The following is a 21,592-nucleotide window of genomic DNA, read 5'->3' as shown; positions in this document are numbered from 1 at the left end:
AAGTTTTTTGTTTGTTTGTTTGTTTTTAACAGGGAAGCAACTAAGAATATGATGAAGGAGTGCTCTTTAACACCTGAACCTATAAAAAGAATTCCCTGAAGACCCTTCTCAGAGTCAGCCAATGAAGTACTGGTCAGACTCACCACAAAATAGTATATTTCACATATTGGACAAGGATGTAATGTGGGTACATATCAAAAGAAAATGTGAGAACTTTTATTCTTGCCTAAAAAGTAATGCAATAAGCTAGAACCTGCATTTAGAGGGAATCAAAATAAAGTCACAAGAGGCACATGTCATCTTATTTCTATTGCATCCATAACAGTGGATGCTCCCTAAGACAGAGTACTAAGTAAAGTGACAGTAGACCAAATATCCTCTCAGTAGATGTGTCCTAAGTGCACAAGTGAATTGATGAATCTTCAGGAGGTATTACTCAAAATGTCTTCCAGCTCAGTGACCAAGGAACTCTTTATTGGAGCATTCTCAATACTGATTGATGCATGCTGCTTCTCTTCTACTTTAAAAAAAAAAAAAAAAAAAAAAAAAACTGTCTGGACCTCAGCTTTGCTGTTAAGCTGCCACATGTTTCTCCTTCCACTCTCCCTTGAACCCACTCTAATCAGATTTTGTCCTTTACTGAAACTACTCTTCTGAAATCACCAATGACTTCCCATTGCTAAATCCAACAGTCAATTCACAGTTCATCCATAACTTCATCTTTCAGCAACATTTGTCATAGATGATCACTTCCCTTTCTTCAAATATTTATACCATCTAGCTTCATTAGCTTACAGATATTCTGAAGGCCAAAGAAGTTTTCCTCCTACCTCACTGGGTTTTCCGTCCCTGGACTTCTCTACTAATTCTACTTTTCCTTACCTGTTTACCTAAAGTGTTCCAAAGCTAGAACCTTCAATTTCCTCTAGCTATATTTACTGGACTGTGTCAATATAACCCTTTAAAAATACCATCTATAACTGACAACTTCGATGGTCTCTCCTTTATCCCAGACCTCTCACCTGAACTCTGGTCCAGTCTATCTGTCCTCTTGACCTTTCCACTTGAATATATAATAAACATCTCTAACTCAACATGTTTAAAACCAAATTCCTGGCCTTCCCCCAAACCCCTTAATACACAGCCTGTATAATCTTCCCCTTCTTCATCAAATGAAACTCCATCTCTCCTATTACTTAGACCAAAACATTACTGGAGTCATTCTTGACTCTTCTTTCTCTCAGAGTTCAAATCTAATCCATCAGGAAATCCTGTTGTTCAAACCACAATCATCTCTCAGCTCTAACCTTCTGCATGGTCCTTCTGCTTCTACCTTGCTCCCTTAAAATTATTGATTTTTTAAAAATTTTTAAACGTTTATTTATTTTTGAAAGAGAGAGAGAGAGAGAGAGCACACAAGTAGGGGAAGGAGAGAGAGAAAGAATCCCAAGCAGATGTGGGGCTAGAACTCACAAACCATGAGATCATGACTGGAGCTGGAATCAAGAGTCAGAGGCTTAACCAATTAATTCACCCAGGCACCCCAATTGTTAATTGATTTTAAATTAACTGTAATTCTTTTAAACAATAAACCAGATGATAATTCCCAGATTCCTCTACAGTTTAATCGCTACTCCTCTCACCTCACTTTGCTACAGCCTCACTGACCACTCTGTTGTTCTGTGAACACATAAGCAATATTCTCACATCAGAGCCTTTGCAGCTCTTGCCTTCATAGCACAACCATCTAACCTACTATATATTTAATACATTTATCTTGCTTCTTGTGGACTTCTCTACCTTAAAACTCAAGCTTAATGAAGTTAAGAATTATCTCTATTTTGTTTTCACTGTGGTATCACCTAGAACACTTTTCAGTGACAGCAGCTTCAAAGTTCTCAGGAGGAACAATGGATGGCAGAAAAAGATTAAGTCTTTGATGTTTTGAGAAAAATCATTTTAAACCTAGAAATACCCAGCAAAATGATCAACTGTGAGAATAAAAGAAAAATATTTTATAAAAACAATAAAAAATTATCTAATATGCACAAGTCAGAAAATACACCTTTCACCATTTAACCTTCTGAAAATTTACTTAAAGGAAACCTAGGAATAAAGATGACAATGAGATCCAGGCAATATTGGAGCAAATCCAGCAATATAACGAAAAGAAATCTGAGAATGACACTTCAGCAAAAGGCCCAGGAAGCTCTGGTTTACTGGTTCATAAAAGTCCAGGATATGTGAGATATTTCTTCAAAGGCAGTAGATAACCTTACAAAAATATTATTTTATCACCAAATATCATTTTATCCAAATTGAATACCTTTTATTTCTTTTTCTTGCCAGATCTCACCAGGATTTCCAGTACTATGTCAAATAAAAATGGTGAGACTGGCTCTTTGTATATAGGGAACATTACCTCATCCATCATAATTACTCACTGCAAAAATAACTCTGATGAAAAATCCAAGTAAAGAACAGTTAGGTCCTTGCAAAGGGGGGGAAAAGGCAAGTTTGGCCATTCTTGTCTTATTTCTGATCTTAGAAGAAAAGCTTTCAGCTTTCACCATTCAGTATGATGTAAGCTGTGGACCTGTCATATACTGCCTTTATCATGTTGAGGTACATTCCCTCTACACTCACTCTGTTGGCAGTTTTTATCATAAATGAATGTTGAATTTGGTCAAATGCTTTTTCTGCATCTCCTGAGATTATCATTTGATTTTTGTCCTTCATTTTATTAATGTGGTATATCACATTGACTGATTTGTGGATGTTGAACCATCCTTGCCTCCCTGGAATAAATCCCACTTGATCATGGTATACGACCGTTTTAAGGAACTGTTGAATTTACTTCTGTTCAGTTTGTACAAGAGTTTTGCATCTACATTTATCAGGAATGTTGGCCTGTAATTTTCTTCCATTGTAGCATCCTTATCCAGTTTTGGTGTCAGGGTAATATTGGCCTCATAAAATGGCTTTGGAAATACAGCTGACTCTTAAAACAATGTGGAGGTTGGGCACATTGGCACCCCATGCAGTTGAAAATCCATGGATAACTTTTGACTCCCCCAAAACTTTACTACTAGCCTACTACTGACTGGAAGCTTTACCAATAACATGAACAGTCAATTAACACATATTTTGTATTTATAAGTACTATATACTATATTCTTAAAACAAAGAGAGAGGAAAGAAATTCTTATTAAGAACATCAAGATAAAACACATGTACAATATTATATTTATCAAAAAAATCCACATAAAAGTGAATCCACATCAGTTCAAATCTATGTTGTTTAAGGGTCAACTGTATTCCCTCCTCTTCTATTTTTTGGAAGAGTTTGAAAAGGAATAGCATTAATTCTACTTTAAATGTTTGGTAGAATTCACCTGTGAAGGCATCAGGTCCTGTACTCTTCTTTCTTGGGAGGTTTTTGATTACTCAATCTCCTTACTAGTGATTGGTCTGTTCGAATTTTCTATTTGACATGATTTAGCCTTCGTAAGTTGTAAGTTTTCAGGAATTTCTCTGTTCTTCCAGGTGCCTAATTCTTTGGTGTATAATTGTTCACAGTAGTCTCTTATAATCTTTATATTTCTTTTCTTTTCTTTTTTTAATGTTTATTTGTTTTTGAGAAAGAGATAAACAGAGCACGAGCAGGGGAGGCACAAAGACAGAGGCAGACACAGAACTCAAAACGGGATCCAGGCTCCACTGTCAGCACAGAGCCCAATGTGGGGCTCACACTCACAAACTGTGAGATCATGACCTGATCCAAAGTTGGACACTCAAATGACTGAGCCACCCAGGCACCCCTGATCTTTGTATTTCTATGGTGTCAGTTATAATATCTCCTCTTTCATTTCTAATTTTATCTTTTGAGTCCTCTTTTTTTTTTTTTTTTTTTTGACATGTAGCTAGTTTTGTCTGTATTTTGGAAAAAATAGCTCTTACTTTCACTGATATTTTCTCTTGCCATTTTTGTCTCATTTTCATTTATTTTTGCTCTTTGTTATTCTCTTACCTTACGGCCTAGTTTGTTCTTTTTCTAGTTCCTTTAGGTATATAGTTATTTGAGCTCTTTCTTTTTTCTTACTGTTAACATTTTTCACTATGAACTTCTCTCTTAGAATTTTTCTGCATTTGATTAGGGATAATTTTTATCATCTTTTTACTTTTCTATATATTCCATCCTTTCTACCACAGCTTTTACTTTTATAATCAGAAAAAAATGCTTGCAATTTTTTAAAGGACAAAAACGATAAATGTGATGGGAAGGGGTACTGAAAGAGATCACTTTGCAAAAGGATCTGGGTTATTCTAAGCTGATATAGAGGACTTAAAAAGTTAAAAATGTGTTAAACCCAGAATGATTTGAGGGCATCAGCATGCACATACAATTTACATAGAGAGAACAAGCAAGAAGAGAATAATGAAATATATACTTAACTATAAGGGATGGTTCTATCTAAGGTTTATCCCTTCTTCAAATTTTGAGATATGACCATTTGTACCTGTGTTCCTACTATAGAAGAACCAACTAAGTGCTCTGGTGTTTCCCAGCAGTTACCCAGCTTTTTGACCACAACATGTGATAGCTTGTAGTGAATATAGAGAGAGATGAGAAGCATGGAGAAGACAGATAAAGGGCAGCTTGACTGAGATAGAAAACAAATGGATTCCATTTACTTCCCAATGAGTCAGTCATGAGCAAGTGATGTAAACTATCACAGGTGATGATTTACACACAGGTGATATAAAGTATGGTTTCTGAAATTGCAAAGGCAATCCGTTACTAGACAGGGAAATAAATTTAGTTATGGGAAGCAGCATGTAATAAGAGAAATATACAAAGATTAGAATAGAATAGAGCACTGCACACATTTCAGGTAGCTAGGGTAAAAACTATTTCAGCTTTTGTTTCACTTTCATTGGTACATTTATGCCTGTGGAAATTGGCTCACAAACGTAAATTTTATTCCTTACAATGGTTGTGTTAAAATACATGTGAATTCCTCCTATCTGAGACACCTTCAACTCTAAGTTCAATAATTCTAGTTTTGCTACTCCTTTAACAAATTTTTTTTTTTTTAATTTTTTTTTTTTTTTTCAATGTTTATTTATTTTTGGGACAGAGAGAGACAGAGCATGAATGGGGGAGGGGCAGAGAGAGAGGGAGACACAGAATCGGAAACAGGCTCCAGGCTCTGAGCCATCAGCCCAGAGCCCGACGCGGGGCTCAAACTCACAGACCGTGAGATCGTGACCTGGGTGAAGTCGGACGCTTAACCGACTGCGCCACCCAGGTGCCCCTCCTTTAACAAATTTAATGAAGGTGGCGGGGAGGGGGACAGAAAGAGATATGGATACCAAAAAGCCTTCTATATGGAATGTGCTAAAAGTACGCTGGCAGGAAAACATTTTTTAAGGCCCCCTATGAAGGCTCAGTTAAAGGAGAAGGAAAACAATAAGGGAAAGGGTAAGGAAAAGATTGGAAACTGATGACTAGATAGATGTAAGAAGTGGAAAGAAAGTAATCAGGGAACTCTGAGTAACTGTCAAGAACAACATCATTCCCTGAAAAAGCCTACGATCTAAATCTGGCAGATTGTGTAACCGCGCGCGCGCGCGCGCGCGCGCGCACACACACACACACACACACACACACACACACACACAAATGAATCTACAGAACATATTACTATAATAAGGATATTTTATTGATAAGTGTTTATGTCCCCCCCAAAACTCACATGTTGAAATCTTAATTCCCAATGTAATGGAAATACACGATGAAATGGGAATATAGATTATAAGGGTGGAGATGTGGAATAAGCTTAGGAATTCCCTGAGCTTGCAGGGATGAGTTAACAAGGCATAAAGAAATAGAAAGTCATAGGATATACACACCCAAGTTTGGGTAAACAAGCTCAGGTAAATAACATTAGGTAAATGGGGCAAAGGCCCCAGTATAGGACAAAGGTATAGGAAAAGGGAATCTCAGGAAGAAAACATCCAAGATGAGGTAAACAAGATTAGGTATTCAGGGCAGAAAGGCCCCCTAACTTAGTATAGCAGAAAGCTGCTTTCACAGGAAGGAAGGACCAAATTAGGTAAACAGGTAAATAGGGCTACAGACCACAGTGGGGCAAAGTTGCCCAGAGCAGAGCTAATTAGCAAAAGAAAGATGCCTTGCTGACAGTAAGGTAGCATGCTCAGGCTTTCTTGTCCCCTAGGCCAGTTTAGGTAAACAGAGGTGGGGCCTCTCTTCTGCTGTAAACAACCTTCCACCCAGATTTTGTTTTGTATTTACCCAAACCTCTAACACCACGTATCTCCAAAACCTTCTTCCCCTCCCCCCACCCATGAGTTCATGTTCATGGTTTCGTTGTCTCTTTGTGCATATCCATCACACTTGTAAGCCTTCTGATCCTCATAAAAACAGAGCAAGGACTCTTACTGGGGACTTTTGTCTCCTCCCAGGACATTAGCCTCTCTCGCATTTTTAGTCCTGCATCCCACTTTCTTGCTGGACAAGAGAGGACTCCAGACCCAGAGTCTATGACAGGTGGATCCCTCATGAATGGGATTAGTGTCCTTATAAGAAGAGACCTTAGAGAGGTTTCTCACTCCTTCCACCATGTGAGGACACACAAAGAAGATGGTGGTCTGTGAATCAAGCACTGCATCTGCTGGCACCTTTATCTTGGACTTCTCAGTCTCTGTGAAGACTGTGAGAATTGTTACAAATAAATTTCTGCTGTTTGTAGGTCACCAAGTCTATGGAATTTTTGTTACAGCAGCCCAGAGACTAAGACAGATACTGAGAGCATTCAATTTTTAAAGGTACATTTTGAATAAATATATGCTTACCTTTCAGGAGACCTTTATTGATCCAGAAATCTAACTGACACCTGAAAATGCATGCTCTAATCTGAAGATGACTTCAGATTCAGTACAACAGAGTTCTCCAAATACAAGTCTTGGTTGGCAAACAGGAAGCAAAGAAGAATGAAGAAATAGAGATCACTTGAGTATTCCCTCAACCAAGCTTCTGACAAAGAAGCAAATACCTAGAAAAATAAATAAATAAAATAGCCTCACACATTCCTATCCCAAAAGGAACCCTGAACCAAAGCAAACAATAAAAAGGCAAGCTGAAAAAATTTAGGTCATACTATTTTAAGCTTTTGGATGACAAGTGTTAGCCTACTCACTAATCACTCTTTCTATCATCTATTTTAACTTCTGGAAGAAAGGAAGCCATTTTATTTTACTTAAAATAAATGGTACTACAAAAACTTTAAATCTAAAACACCTCCATATGAAACAAATCACGTTACAACTTCATTTCATTGACATGAAAGTGTTCAAATAATAAACACACTATTCTAATACATAGTAAAATAATATCAAGTACTAAAATTACAAAGAATAAAAAAATGGAAAACTGACATTTGAAAACAAATATGGGGAAAAATTCCATTGAAAAGGATTCCAAACATTAATAAAATGTCAAATTCAAATACTGATGTATCAGTGCAACAAGTAAATATTATTTGTGATGTAAAAACTAATTTCCCTAGCTTTTTGCATAGAGAAAAAGAAAAATGTCTTATCACCTGTAATTAATATTCTTCCGTAAGTCATATGACACAGATACAATCTACATGAAATCTGCAAGAATGACAACTGACTTTCTTAAATAGCTATCTAACGTAAGTAAAGAACCTCTTAATAATAATATCAAATTACTAAACATTACTATCACTTTCCTCTAGATTTCATTCTATATAGTTTACTCCCTATAACCTGTTAGAACTTATTAGTAGCTCAACATATGTACAAAAGGACAAAAGTAATTAGGTACTATAATGTGAAACATAAATCAATACCACAGAACTGAAAAGCATTATGACAATAGATATAACTGAAACCTACTGAGATTCAAAAGAAATTATTTAAAACACATTTTAGCATCATATGCTATTAAAACCAAGTAACAAAGTATGATTTGTAAAGAACAGATGAACGTGGCATTGACCTCTAAACAGATGTCCAGAAACTTTTATGCTCTTGTATTGAATACAATCCATGTTCTGTTTGTTTGATAAAGAGAATGATTTATTATGTTCTGATGTAGCATTTCCTTATTTTAACTTTCAATCTTATCTGAAAAATTACCAACAATTCATTTCTAAATTATACAATATATGTGTGAAAGATACCTAAATATAGTCTACACCTCCTTGGACAGTAATATAGTCACATGCTTTTTCTGTATGGTTGAGCTAAAAATTGCTACATGTCTCCATTTCTTATCTTTCCTTTGTAAAAATACAGACCATTTTTATTCTATGGGTGGCTCTTTAGAATGAAGGACATTCAAATATCTTTCAACTATTCCAATATATGTGTATTTCACAAATGTGTGTTTATATAATAGTTAATCTATATTGTCACACTACTGTGTCAATACTATTCAGAGAATGATGGCTATTACTTCATAATGGCTATTCACAACCAAAGAAAAACTGCTAATATAATCAGTATCCTGAGTAGTTATAATTTGTTTTATTTCTAAATACATACTTTACACTCAGGTCAATTCTACATGTCATACATTGCTCCGAAAGTAATTTACTTTCTTGCTCTGACAGGATATATCCAATGAAATATTTTATTGGCATACCATCAGAGAAACCAAAAAGGAGAAAAAGACCTACAAGGCAGAGTTAGCTAACAGAGGCTTTATCTCTACAGTAATACTGTATGAAACTAGACTTCCTCAGCCATCTATATGCAGAGAAAATGTTTACCATTAGTCTCACTGAAAGGATATACCAGTTCTTTTTCTAGTTATCCTCTATGGAATTGCATAAATATTGAGAAAATCTAGAAATAGACATACACATGCACATATAAAAATTATTGTCAGTGTATAAGTTACTGCTGCCCTGGGACTGCAATAATTTATGTAACATCTGTTTTCATATTTTTCTAATTTTTTTCCTAATTAACATGCATATTTAACGCATAAATGCTCAGACCACCTCGTTTTTCTGCTGACTGTGCCTCTTTATTTTTGAAGTTGTGCACTCCTAGGGAGAATTCAGGAGAGATGGAAACCAAAATCTTATTCAAAGCACTAATTTTAAAATGTAAACAACAGTACTAAACCAACTTCCAAGAAAATACTAAAGTCTTAAGAGTTTTCAGAATAAAAGTTCAAGCTGCCAACAATAGTCATGCACTTAACTTGAGGTCCAAATACCAACGAGCAACACAGAAGCTTAATTCCAGTATCATATTAATCTTCTTGATTCCTTTTTAATTTTTATAAAAGCTGAGAAACCTACTATAAAATCTATGATTATTTGACTTTGAAAATTCTGGTAGCATTTTAAAATTGTTATGCCATAGGCAACAAACATACATGAACACGTTCCATATGGTAAGCATCAAGAAGTATGTAACCAGCTATATGTTTTTGAATTGTAAGCTTCCGAATCCTGTGCAGATGTGAGGAAAGGGGGAAGTTTTGACTCTGAAGCTACATTCAAGTACAATCAACTTCTGAAAGATCTTAATCTGTACTGGGAAATTTAAAATTCAAAATACTACTTATCTTTATTTTTAATAGAAAAAGTAAAATTAGAGGCTGATCAAACAAATGCTACAATAACTAAAGTATTCCCAAATAACAATGTTTAATATGCCAACACTGTGACTCCATCTGTACTTACCTCACTTTAGAATTAAACACTTTGTATTTTAATTGCCTAGTTATGTATTTCAGGCAGTCATTTATTACTTCTCATCTGTTGTCAGGGCTGTTCTAGGCCTTTGTAAACACGGAAATTCTCAACCCTCATAGAACTTACATTTTACTTGGGATATCAGACAGTATCCAATAACGATGCAAATACGTATCTGTAAACAGAGATCAATGCTATTAAAAACAGGGGAAGGGGTAAGCCATGAGATTTAATAACAGGAGAGTTGATTTAGCCCAGAGGTCAGCAAAGACCTAAAGACTACTTAAGATGAGATCTGAAAAGTATGGGGCAGTCTAGGAACAGCAAGTACTAAGGTCTCAAAGCATTATGAGAAAAGCACATTCTGAGTCAAGAAAGAGAAGCAGAAGGGCCAGTCACAGCTAGAGAGGGAACATATGTGAGACAAAATGGGGCAGAAGAAGTCAATAAGGCAAAATTACCACAGGGTTTTAAATATAGTATCAATCAATTACACATTGAAAAATTACCAAATTTGGCTGAGTTACAGAGACGAGCAAGAAAGGTAAAGGGGAGGAGTTAGGTGTGAGGTGACAGATTAGACTAAAGTGGTGGTGGTAAAGATGCGGAGAGAAGGCAGGAAGATTTATGGGCTAACAGAAGAATTTGGTGAAAGATTCAATTTTGTGGAGAATGAAGCTGGATAACAATTCCATTCAGTGATATAAGGAAACCTGGAAGAAGATCTGCTGTTGGAAGAAAGAGACCAAATTACACTAGGGCATATTAAAGGATTACCTGTTGGAGATGTCTTGCAGGGGTTTCAATGTAAACATCAGAGCTATAATAGTCTGGAGATTTAAGAAAGGTCTGGGCTAGAATCAAATTTAGAACTTACTAGGATATGGGTAGCAACAACAACAAAAAAGGCACCTACACTGCTTTTCCCCCCTGAAAAATTCCCTACGCACATGTTGTATCTTCCTTGTTTCTAGCTATCATACCACATTGGAACAGAAAAAAATATATACTTCATAATGTGACAAAATCATATAGCTTGTAAATGGTTAACTTGATAAGGCATATATGCCTTATCTTAAGTTACTAAATAATAGTCATCATTTACTGAAATGCCTACTTGGGTTAAAAACTATTAAAAATATGCTGAAGCATTCTAAAAATATGCATCAGGTCATTAATCCTCACAATAACCTTAGAATTGAACCATTATTGAGCCTACTTTTTAGATGCAGACACCAAAGTTAGGGAAGTGTTAAGAGTTGCTAGTAAAGCCAATAAATGAGAGAGGCACACTTCCAACCCAAGCATATCTGAATCCACAGCCCCTTTTCTTTCCACTAAAAAGGAGGGTAGCAGGTATCGATCTTTAAAATAAATTTACCTCAGTTTCAAACCTGGCCCCAGAAGACCACTTAAGCTCTCTTAAATATCCTCATCTGCAATTCCTACCTTGCTAGGAAATACTGACACTTCAGGGAACATATAAAGTGTGTATCACCATTCACATGATCCGTCACCACAGGAGCCACAGTTGAGAGAGGGCTTAGAGCAGAAACTAAGGCTGACACTGAAAGTTTGGGAAATTTCACAGCATAGGTCAGGGCAGGTCATCAGGTACAGTACCTCGGCTCATCCTTGTTCTTCCCCTCATGGAGGAAGAGTAGTTTCCATCAAAAGAGCAGATGCTAATATGATAAAAGCTGTAGGTGGAGAGTTCAGCAATGTTTCTAAAACATTACAATGCATAAAAATCACCTGAGAGGTTTTTTTTTAAGTTTATTTATTTTGAGAGAGAGTGTGTGTGCATGCATGAGAGAGGGGCAAAGAGAGGAAGGGAGAGAGAGAACCCCAAGCAGGCTCTGTGCTATCAGCACAGAGCCCGCCTTGAGGCTTGATCTCATGAACCAGTGAGATCATGACTTGACCTGAAGTCAAGAGTCAGACGCTTAACCAACCAAGCCATCTAGGCACCCCCTGAGAAGCTTCTTAAAAATGGAGACTGCCAAGCAGATCTTCTCAAGGATTCTGACACAGAAATGGAAAAGATGCCCCTTCAAGCTTTCTAAAAGATATCTACCTACAGCAACCACTTTCCATTCTTTAGCATGTGTTTTTTAAATTATTTGTTAAACATATATATTTTTTTAGTCCAATTAAATTGCACCCAACTTAATATAAATATTTCAGATATTTTTCTTAACAACTACTGTCAAGGTTCCTTCCCAATGGAAAGAGGGACAATAAAACAAAAGTAGTTTTAACGATACATAAAATGCCTCCATCAAAACTTATTTTCCTTAATATAGATTTTAGTCTTATGATTAAAACTAAGTCATCTAGGGATATATATGTCAAAAGACATAGGAATGTTTAAAGGAGATGAATGGTTCATAAAGAACATTTTGTCACAAAAGTTAACCTTTGGTGAAAAAAAAAAAAATATATATATATATATTTGATTAAAGAATCCTGTACTTATGTAAGAGGGTCTAATACAGTAATAGTTATTCAAAAAATGGATAACGAGATTCCATGTAACCCTGTCAAGTGACACCAATGAAAACTAATACATACTGGTACCAAAGCAGCATTAAAAAAGAAAATGTCTACTCTATTTCCAGACACTTCAGATCACTTAAAAATGAAAGTATGTCTATCTTTCCTTCTACATGAACCGCAGCTGTCACTGTGGAAGCATATATTCCAATCATTGTCCCAGCGGCTCCCATCAACTTGATCTACTGGTGCCCTGAGTCAGGGCTGCCTTAACAACATTCTAGTGACCTAAAGGTTCTAACAAATTCCATGGGGCACATGTGTGGCTCAGTCAGTGGAGCATCCAATTCTTGATTTTGGTTCAAGTCATGATCTCAGAGTCATGGAATCAAGTCCCACATCAGGCTCCATGCTTAGCATAGAGCCTGCTTGAGATGTGTTCTCGTGTTCTCTCTCTCTCTCTCTCTCTCTCTCTCTCTCCCTCCCTCCCTCCCTCCTTCCCCTCCCTCTGCCCCCTCCCCAACTTGTGTGCACATTCTCTCTCTCTCTCTCTCTCTCTCAAATAACAAATTCCAAAACTCCAAACTTTCATCCAAGGCTAACTGAATTTAATTTTTTTTATTTTGAAATTTCAAGATGGATGTTGTTAAGACATATTATCTGTGAAGCTAAATATGGGCAGTTAAAATTTAAAGTTTATGACATAATATCTCCTTGTCTCAAAGAAAATACCCATTCAGGTTTCTGTTTTTGATCCCGTGATTTACATCAGGACCATGATAGGGAATAGAAAACTAAAGATAATAAAAGTTGCTTGAAAAAGAACTTCAGTAACAATAACATTACTACTATACTGTGCTGCTGATATTTACATGGTATATCTCATTTAATGTCTCCTCACCTCCACCCTAACCACTCCCACTTAAAACAAACAAACAAACAAACAACAACAACAACAAAAAAACAGGGGCACCTGGGTGGCTCAGTCAGTTAAGTATCTGACTCTTGATTTCAGCTCAGCTCATGATTTCACAGTCATGGGATCGAGCTCGTCCTCAGGTTCTGCAATGACAGTGCTGAGCCTGCTTGGGATTCTCTCTCCCCCTCTCTACCCCTCCCTGACTTGTGCTCTTCAGCACATGCGGTGTCTCTCTCTCTCAAAATAACAAAAATTTAAAAATTTAAAAAAGCTAAGAGGAGCTTGAGCACACTAACTTGCCCAAGATCTTATCATTAACAACTGGTAAAGCTGGGATTTGAATCCATGTGATTGGAACCCAGAGGCCACATGGTCTTAACCATTATAACATGCTATATTAATTTAAAGGCTATATTAAGTGTGATTTACCTGACCATTACTCACTCTGTTCATGAAATCCCTTAACTCTATAAACCTTTACACAGCCAAAAATCCTGAAAGTACTGACACAATATAAATCTTTCTTTCTGTCTTTTATGGTAAATGAAATGCTTCCACACTGTTCTAATAACAAAGCATATCTTTGCTTCCTAAATGACTCGTCATCTTGAAACAGCATATAACATTATTTTCTCACAGTCATGCTCATTTTTACTAACCACAGTCAGTACCAAGTTAGATCCCACACTACCAGAAGCTCCAGGCAAGACAGAAACCAATGTATATACAGTGCAAGAAAATAACTTTTTGTGATTTAAAGATTTTATCTTCTACTATTTCTCTTGGTGCCAACAAGATAACTTTTCTTCCCAAATCTTGGTTACATTTAGGATTCATTTAGAACCAAGCTCTAAGTACCAAGTTTGAATTAGCTTTAGAATAAGAAACAGATCAGTCTCAATCACTCTGTATATATAAATAAACCAAAAGAAGCCAGTCAATTCTGAGAGTTGCTTTGGGAACTTGGGGTTCATTCCAATCCTGAAGATCAGTCTAAATGCCCTGAGAAAAGTTAGAAAATTCCAGGAACTGTGGTTTCCCTAAGAAAGCTGCAGATTCAACCTGACTCCATGAGATGAAAAATTCCATTAAGCTTTAGTCTTCATCCATTTCCTCCGGCAGACATAAGGCATGGGACTTTTCAAAGTACACATCTTCCACAGTACAATAAGGAAGTAAACATATTTGTAATTAAAGTACTCCCTTCTTTTAAGTGTGTTCCTGTAACTAACATGAAAATAAGATTTTTGAAGAAATTATTTTAGATTAAATAAGCTGAAAGTTTAAGCATTGTCCATAATTTTATTTTGTATTCTAAATTCTCAGTTCCAGACTAATTAAATTATTCCACATCTCATTAACTACTCCTCCTTATGTTATTCCATTTGTTTCAGAGTTCCTTTTTTTAATCTGTTGCCTTTTTATAACATTACCTGTCACCTTTTATCCATGAACACTGTAATTTATCCTGTTCAAACTATGCAAAAAGAAAAACTCAAACCATACTTGATTATGCTGGAGGAAAATCTGTGAAAATATTCTAAAATTCTGGGGAAGCTTTAATTCTCAGAAAACAGAAGTGGACGAAACTAATTATAATAAGAAAGAGAACAGATAATAAGTTAGCTCTACAAAGGACTCAATTATTTAAGATTTATTTTTTCTGCTGCGTGGCTCATGACTTTCCCATCACTTACTTCACTACCAAACCACTGTTCCTTTATTGATCTCACTACCTATTAGCTTCTTCTCAAAAAGAAATAAAGGAAATCTAAACTGGATAATGTTGGTGATCATTAGCAGCATAGAAAAATGGCCTAATCAATTATCAGGCACTTGGTATTTTTGAAAGATAATTCCAGTGGTGGTATAGAGTACTAGCAATGAAACTGGCATAGTAGCTTCAGAAATGGGAGGACTGACAAAGAATATGAGAAAAAAATGGTGGCACCTAGACATAAAAATGGAAGAAGAGGGGGGCGCCTGAGTGGCGCAGTCGGTTAAGCGTCCGACTTCAGCCAGGTCACGATCTCGCGGTCCATGAGTTCAAGCCCCGCGTCGGGCTCTGGGCTGATGGCTCGGAGCCTGGAGCCTGTTTCCGATTCTGTGTCTCCCTCTCTCTCTGCCCCTCCCCCGTTCATGCTCTGTCTCTCTCTGTCCCAAAAATAAATAAATGTTGGAAAAAAAAAATTTAAAAAATGGAAGAAGGGAAATAAACTTAGTAAATTTCCAAGGTTTCTAATTTAGGAGTTAAGCAAAATGTTTATACTATGAAAGGACTAAAAAAAAGTAGGAGGGGAAGGAGTAAGAAAAAAGTTAAGAGAAAAAGCACATACTATATCACTTCATATCTATAGCTATCTCAGTACCTCGTACCCCTAAAAATGTATGTTTCTCTGTGAATAAAAAAATGAATGAAATATCTCAATTTTATTTTTGTTAACTTTTATAACATTAAGTAATTTGAATTTGCTTACCAACATGAAGTTTCTTATTTCTTTCTTTTTTTTTTTTTTTAATATATGAAAATTTATTGTCAAATTGGTTTCCATACAACACCCAGTGCTCCTCCCAAAAAATGCCCTCTTCAATACCCATCACCCACCCTCCCCTCCCTCCCACCCCCCATCAACCCTCAGTTTGTTCTCAGTTTTTAAGAGTTAACATGAAGTTTCTAAAGTCACAACTAATTCCATAACTACTTGAGACTTTTTTTTTTTTAATTTCCTAGATTCTAAACAACACTGCTGGAAGCCTAGAAGTGTCTCCAATTGTAACTCTCTTTTAAAAGTTGCCAAATTGTGGTCTCTATGATTCACCTAATATCTCACTTCGAGCAACTAACAGGTATAAATAATCCAGCTGAATTTTAAAGTTTGCATAAGGTTACTCGCTCAGTAGTAACATTCCAACAATATAAATACCAAAAGATCACACCTGTATTAGTGCTTTCGGTATCCTAACTCAATAAAACAGCAGTAAATTAATTTACTTTTGCTCCTCAGAAGGATAGCTTTTTAAATGTATTCTTCAAACCACTTTAAAAATATTTAAAGATTCCAGGCAAAATGATTACTATGGTCTAATATTGCAATATGATGTATAAAACTAAAACTATTCAAAATCCCATAAGAAAACTGCTGAGGTTAAAAGATTATAAGTTGGGAAAATGAAAAGAGGAAAATCATAAATATAATAAATGCAGTATACCAAAACTTTTGGTTTTATAACCAGAAGGATTACAAAGTTATTTCAAAAAACTACTGTTTTCTATTTTGACTGCTGGAAATTCAGCAAGCAACTGGCTATTACTCTCCAAGGACAGAAACCCAAATAAGGCACCCAAATCTTATAGGACATTAAAAAAAAAAAAAAATTGCCCAAAGACAATCTTATAAGAAATGATGCTCAAAGTCTTTTGTGTTTATCTTTATAGTATTTTATCTCATCCAAGCTAACAGATAGGAGATGTGACAGTAAATGCATGATTAACTACCACACTCCTTACAAGCACAAATTTTAAAAAGGCTTGTTGGGGGCACCTGGGTGGCTCAGTCAGTTAAGCATCTGGCTCTTGATCTCAGCTCAGGTCATGATCTTGTGGCTCATGAGATGGAGCCCCGTGTGGGGCTCTGTACTGACAACACAAAGCCTGCTTGGAATTCTCTCTCTCCTTCTCTCTCCGTCCCTACCCTGCCCATGTGTGCACCATGCTTTGTGTGTCAAAATAAATAAATAAACTTAAAAAAAAATAAACAGGCTTGTTGAAACCTTCAAAAAAGCTAGTAACCCTATTAAAAAGGACACACTCCCCAGCCCTCTATACTGGTCCTCTCCTTGCCTAAGTGACTGAACACCAGACCACCTTTCAGAACAGTATTTGTGGAAGAAAAAAAAGCCCTAAAGACTAGGTTACCTAACCTAAAATTGTTTCTGCTTTTAAAATATGATGGCCTACAAATTCACTGAAATAATATCTTTCATTGAAAATACTCAAAATGACCTTATCTAAAGACTATCAATATGTAAAACTTACATTTAAACTTTTAACTGCCTTTCTGAGCAACGCCTGATGATGTTAATTTCTCAGTCCATGATACTTGGGGTGGGAGTGAGGGTGGGAGGAGGATGTCCTAAAAGAAAGACTCTTCTTTGTGTTGTAAAAACGTCATTTTGTTTAATTCTCACAATAGCTATATGAAAAGTCCTGATATTATCATTGCTCCTACTTGCTCTGCAGATGAAGAAATGTAGGCATGGTTAACTAGATTTATTTAATATCACACTGTTAATAATTAGTATTTAAACTCAGGTCTGTAACGCTCCACAAGCCATGTCCTTTCCACAACATCACAATGCTTTCAAGTATACCTATGAGTAAGTAATGTAAGTCAAAATCATGTGGTGAATTAAGGTGATTCCTTTATCTCTACCTCACCAAAGTACCTTGGAAACCTACCATCAAAAGTGATTAAGTGTGTATCACCTATGACTGTGGACCATGGACCACTGAAATCTGTGATTCAGGAAGCTCAAACATCAGTTTCTCTCACTTTATTTTCACTCTGAAGTATATTATCTCTTGTATTCAATACTACAGAAAAGAAACATCTCTCAAGTTCTGTGCTTCAGTGGTACACACCGATTTAGGATTAAACTCTCTAAACAACAAATTCTTAGTTTTCTTTATGTAACCTTGATAGACCATACATACATACATAGTTGCAAATCAGACTTTTTAAAAGGCATCCCTTCTCAAATGTCCCGAAAGTAGTGTGCAAGTTGGCCAAAGACAAAATACATCCTGAGCCTCATTAGTATAAATGTGCAATGAATATAGATAAATCCCAGAGTAAGTCTTCAAATACAAATTATCATACTCAGAATAAATAATAATAAAACTAGAAAATTCAGATCCAGAGTTGACATAACCAATTAAAAAGGGTTCCAAAGAAATTATTAAAATACTGCCTAGAGGCAATTCCAGAATTTCCTTATGAAGAACTCATCACTCTTGACAGAGGGCCAGACTTCTTTTGACACTTAGCAGAGTTTCTCAGTCAGAACACATTTAAAACAAGACAGGAAGTTTCAGAATAAGCCACTTCTGGCTCTTGCAGCAAAGGAATAACGTTGACCAGAAAACAGAGCTCTACATGGCAATAAGATTCGATCATGTATGTGTTATGTTACGTATAAGTTACTTTTACGAAATAGATTGGTAAATCATTTTCTCAAGTATGAGAATTTTAAAAAACTAAGTTCTGAGGCGGCTCAGTCCATTGAGTGTCTGACTCTTGACTTCGGCTCAGGTCATGATCTCATGGTTCATGAGTTCGAGTCCCACACTGGGCTCTGTACTGACAGTGCTGGGGATTCTGTCTCACTCTCTGTTACTCCCTGCTTGCTCTCTCTCTCTCTCTCAAAATAAATAAAAATAAACTTAAAAAAACACTAAGTTCAAAAAATTCTGTAGTTTATTTTCTTTTGATTATTAATATTCTAATTTTACCCTCAGTAGCTTAGACTATTTTGAGCTGTATTTAACCAAGATTTGGTGCCTAGAAACCGCTTAACATAAGTTTATTAATTTCCTAAGAGACATATTTTCAGTTCAATTTAGTCTCAGATTTCCACATACACAAAACATCCACCTTTAGATTGGTGCAGTTCTCTTCCAGACTAATATTTCTTCTTAACCAAAAAGCTCTCATCAGAGCAAAAACTCTTCACAAAGCAATGGAGCTGCATTTCCTAATGGACTGGCCTTCCCAGCTTCATACAATTAATAATAGGAAGGTCACAGTTCAAGATGGTAGGTAGTAAGATCCTGAACTCACTTCCTTTCATGGACACAGCAATTTAGAATCACGTTTGAAATAATTCCCTATAAACAGGACATACATACTGGATGAAAAGATCCTCCACAATAAGGGAAAACACCAAGATGGGTAGAAGGGGTAGAGATAAAACATTGCTAAGTAATAAACCACACCCCAGGTGTGGTGCTCCATGGACAGGAGGAACCTCAAAGGTATGGAACTTTTCCCTGAGGTGTAAAAGATTCAAGCTCCACATTGTGCACCCCAACCTTTATATCCTACACAGGAGAGACAAGACCTCAAAATGCCTGGCTTTGAAAACCAGCAGGGAGTATATCCAGAAAAACTACAGAACTATAGGGAAAGGGAAACCGACTCTTAAAGGGCTCACACACACAGACTCACTCAATCCAGAAACCAATGCAAAAACACCAGATTTTAAAAACAAAACAAAAAACAAACAAACAAATAAAAACAGTGCACAAAACATAGGTAAAAGAGATCTACTTTACCAATCTCAGAGCAAGCACCAGAGAGGCAGGAGGGACTGAGACACTAGCAGTAGCCATTTTTGCTAGTTTATTCAGCCTTATCTCCAGCACTGGAGAGTGCCATTTTAGAAGCCTCCCTCAAGACTGCTGATGCCAGAGGATGGTGCCCCACTAAGAAGCCCATACAACCCAGCAGCTCATCCAGACCCTGCAGCTGACAAGATGATAACTCTGCCTAACAGTATGCCTGTAGCAACTGCGGCCCTGTCACAACAGGGGGGCACATGCGGCCCACACAGGGAATACCTCTGGAGCACCGGGGCAGATTGCATTTCTGGGCCCCACAGGACAACTCCTACATAAGGCTGTTCCTTCAAGACCAAGAGATGGCTGAACAACCTAAACACAAAAACAAACACAGACTGGGCAAAATAAAGAGACAGAAGAATATGTTCCAGTCAAGGGAACAAGATAAAACCTCAAAAAAAGAAATAAACAAAATGGATATAGGTAACCCACTCAATAAAGAATTCAAACTAATGGTCATAACGATATTTACCAAACTCATGAGATGAACAGATGAAGACAGTAAGAACTTCAATGAAGAGATGGAAAAGATATCCATACCAAGACACCTCATACTTAAAATGTCAAAAATTAAAGATAAAGACAATCTTAAAAGCAGTAGGAAAAGGCAATTAGTTACATATAATGGAACCCCCACAAGACTATCCACAGATTCTTCAGCAGAAACTTTGCAGGTCAGAAGAGAGGGAGCATGATATATTTAAGTGCTAAAAAAAAAAAACTTCCAACCAAGGATCAAAGATAATCTACCCAGCAAGGTTATCATTCAGAAGTGAACGGGGTATAAAGAGTTTCCCAGACAAGAAAAAGCTAAAAGAGTTCATCACTACTAAATTGGCTTTATAAGAAATATTAAAAAGACTTCGCTAGGCATAAAAGGAAAGGCCGTAACTAAAAATAAGAAAATACCTGAAAGAAAAATATATCACTGGTACAGGCAAACACATAGAAAAGGCAGTGTATCGACCACTTATAAAGCTAGTGTGGGGGCGCCTTGGTGGCTCAGTCAGTTAAGCGTCCAACTTCGGCTCAGGTCACGATCTCGCGGTCCGTGAGTTCGAGCCCCGCATCGGGCTCTGTGCTGACTGCTCAGAGCCTGGAGCCTGTTTCAGATTCTGTGTCTCCCTCTCTCTGACCCTCCTCCATTCATGCTCTGTCTCTCTCTGTCTCAAAAATAAATAAACGTTAAAAAAAAATTAAAAAAAAAATAGCTAGTGTGAGAATTAAAAGAAAAATTAGTAAAATCACCTGAATCTATAATAATTAGTTAAGGGATACACTAAATAAAAAGATGTAAAATATGACATCAGAAACAAAACACGGTGGCAAAAAAGAGTAAAAGTGTAGTGCTTTCAGGATGCTTAGAACTTAAATGACTACCAACTTAAAACAGACTGATAAATATATAGGTTGTTATATATGAACCTCATGGCAACCACAAACCAAAAACCTATAATAGATACACAAAAAATAAAGAGAAAGGAATCTAAATGTAACACTAAAAAAAGTCATCAAATCACAAGGGAAGAGAGAAAAAAAATGAAAGGAACAGAGAAAAATTACAAAAGCAACCAGAAAACCATTAATAAAAGGGAAATACATACCAATAATTATTTTCAATGTAAATGGATTAAATGCTTCAATCAAGAGACATAGGTGACTAAATGGATTAAAAAAGAAGATCTATCTATATACTGCCTACAAGAGACTCATTTTGGATCTAAAGATACACACAGACTGAAAGTAAGGGATGAAAAAACATATTCCATGGAATGGAAACAAAGAGAAGGCTGGGGTAGCAATACCTAGTATCAGACAAAAAGCAGGTAGCAATATTTACATCAGACAAAATGAACTTTAAAGCAAAGGATGTAACAGGAGACAAAGCAGGGATTACACACATAATGATAAAGGGATCAACCCAACAAGAAAACATATATAAGACATGTAAATATTTATGCACCAGAGGAACACCTACAGAAAAAGCAAATATTAGCAGACACAAAGGGAGAA

The 21,592-nt window shown here is 36.3% G+C and overlaps 1 protein-coding gene across 11 annotated transcripts in view; it reads right to left on the bottom strand.

The window, feature by feature from the left end:
* The window catches only part of TBC1D5 (TBC1 domain family member 5), a 541,949-nt gene that overhangs the window by 394,996 nt on the left and 125,361 nt on the right, over positions 1-21,592 (bottom strand). For 4 of the 11 annotated variants that reach the window (XM_086674222.1, XM_086674223.1, XM_086674227.1 and 1 more), the window contains one exon: positions 6,880-7,079. The exons of the other annotated variants lie outside the window; for them this stretch is intronic. The gene's annotated coding sequence lies outside the window, so the exon portion shown is untranslated. The remainder of the gene's footprint in view (positions 1-6,879; positions 7,080-21,592) is intronic. 11 annotated transcript variants of the gene reach the window in all.

Source organism: Puma concolor, chromosome C2 (genome assembly GCF_028749965.1).
Source record: "Puma concolor isolate L17-30 chromosome C2, mPumCon1.1.hap2, whole genome shotgun sequence".
NCBI classification, from domain to species: Eukaryota; Metazoa; Chordata; class Mammalia; order Carnivora; family Felidae; genus Puma; species Puma concolor.
Note: the sequence above shows the minus strand (reverse complement) of the source record. Positions and strands in the feature narration are given on the sequence as shown.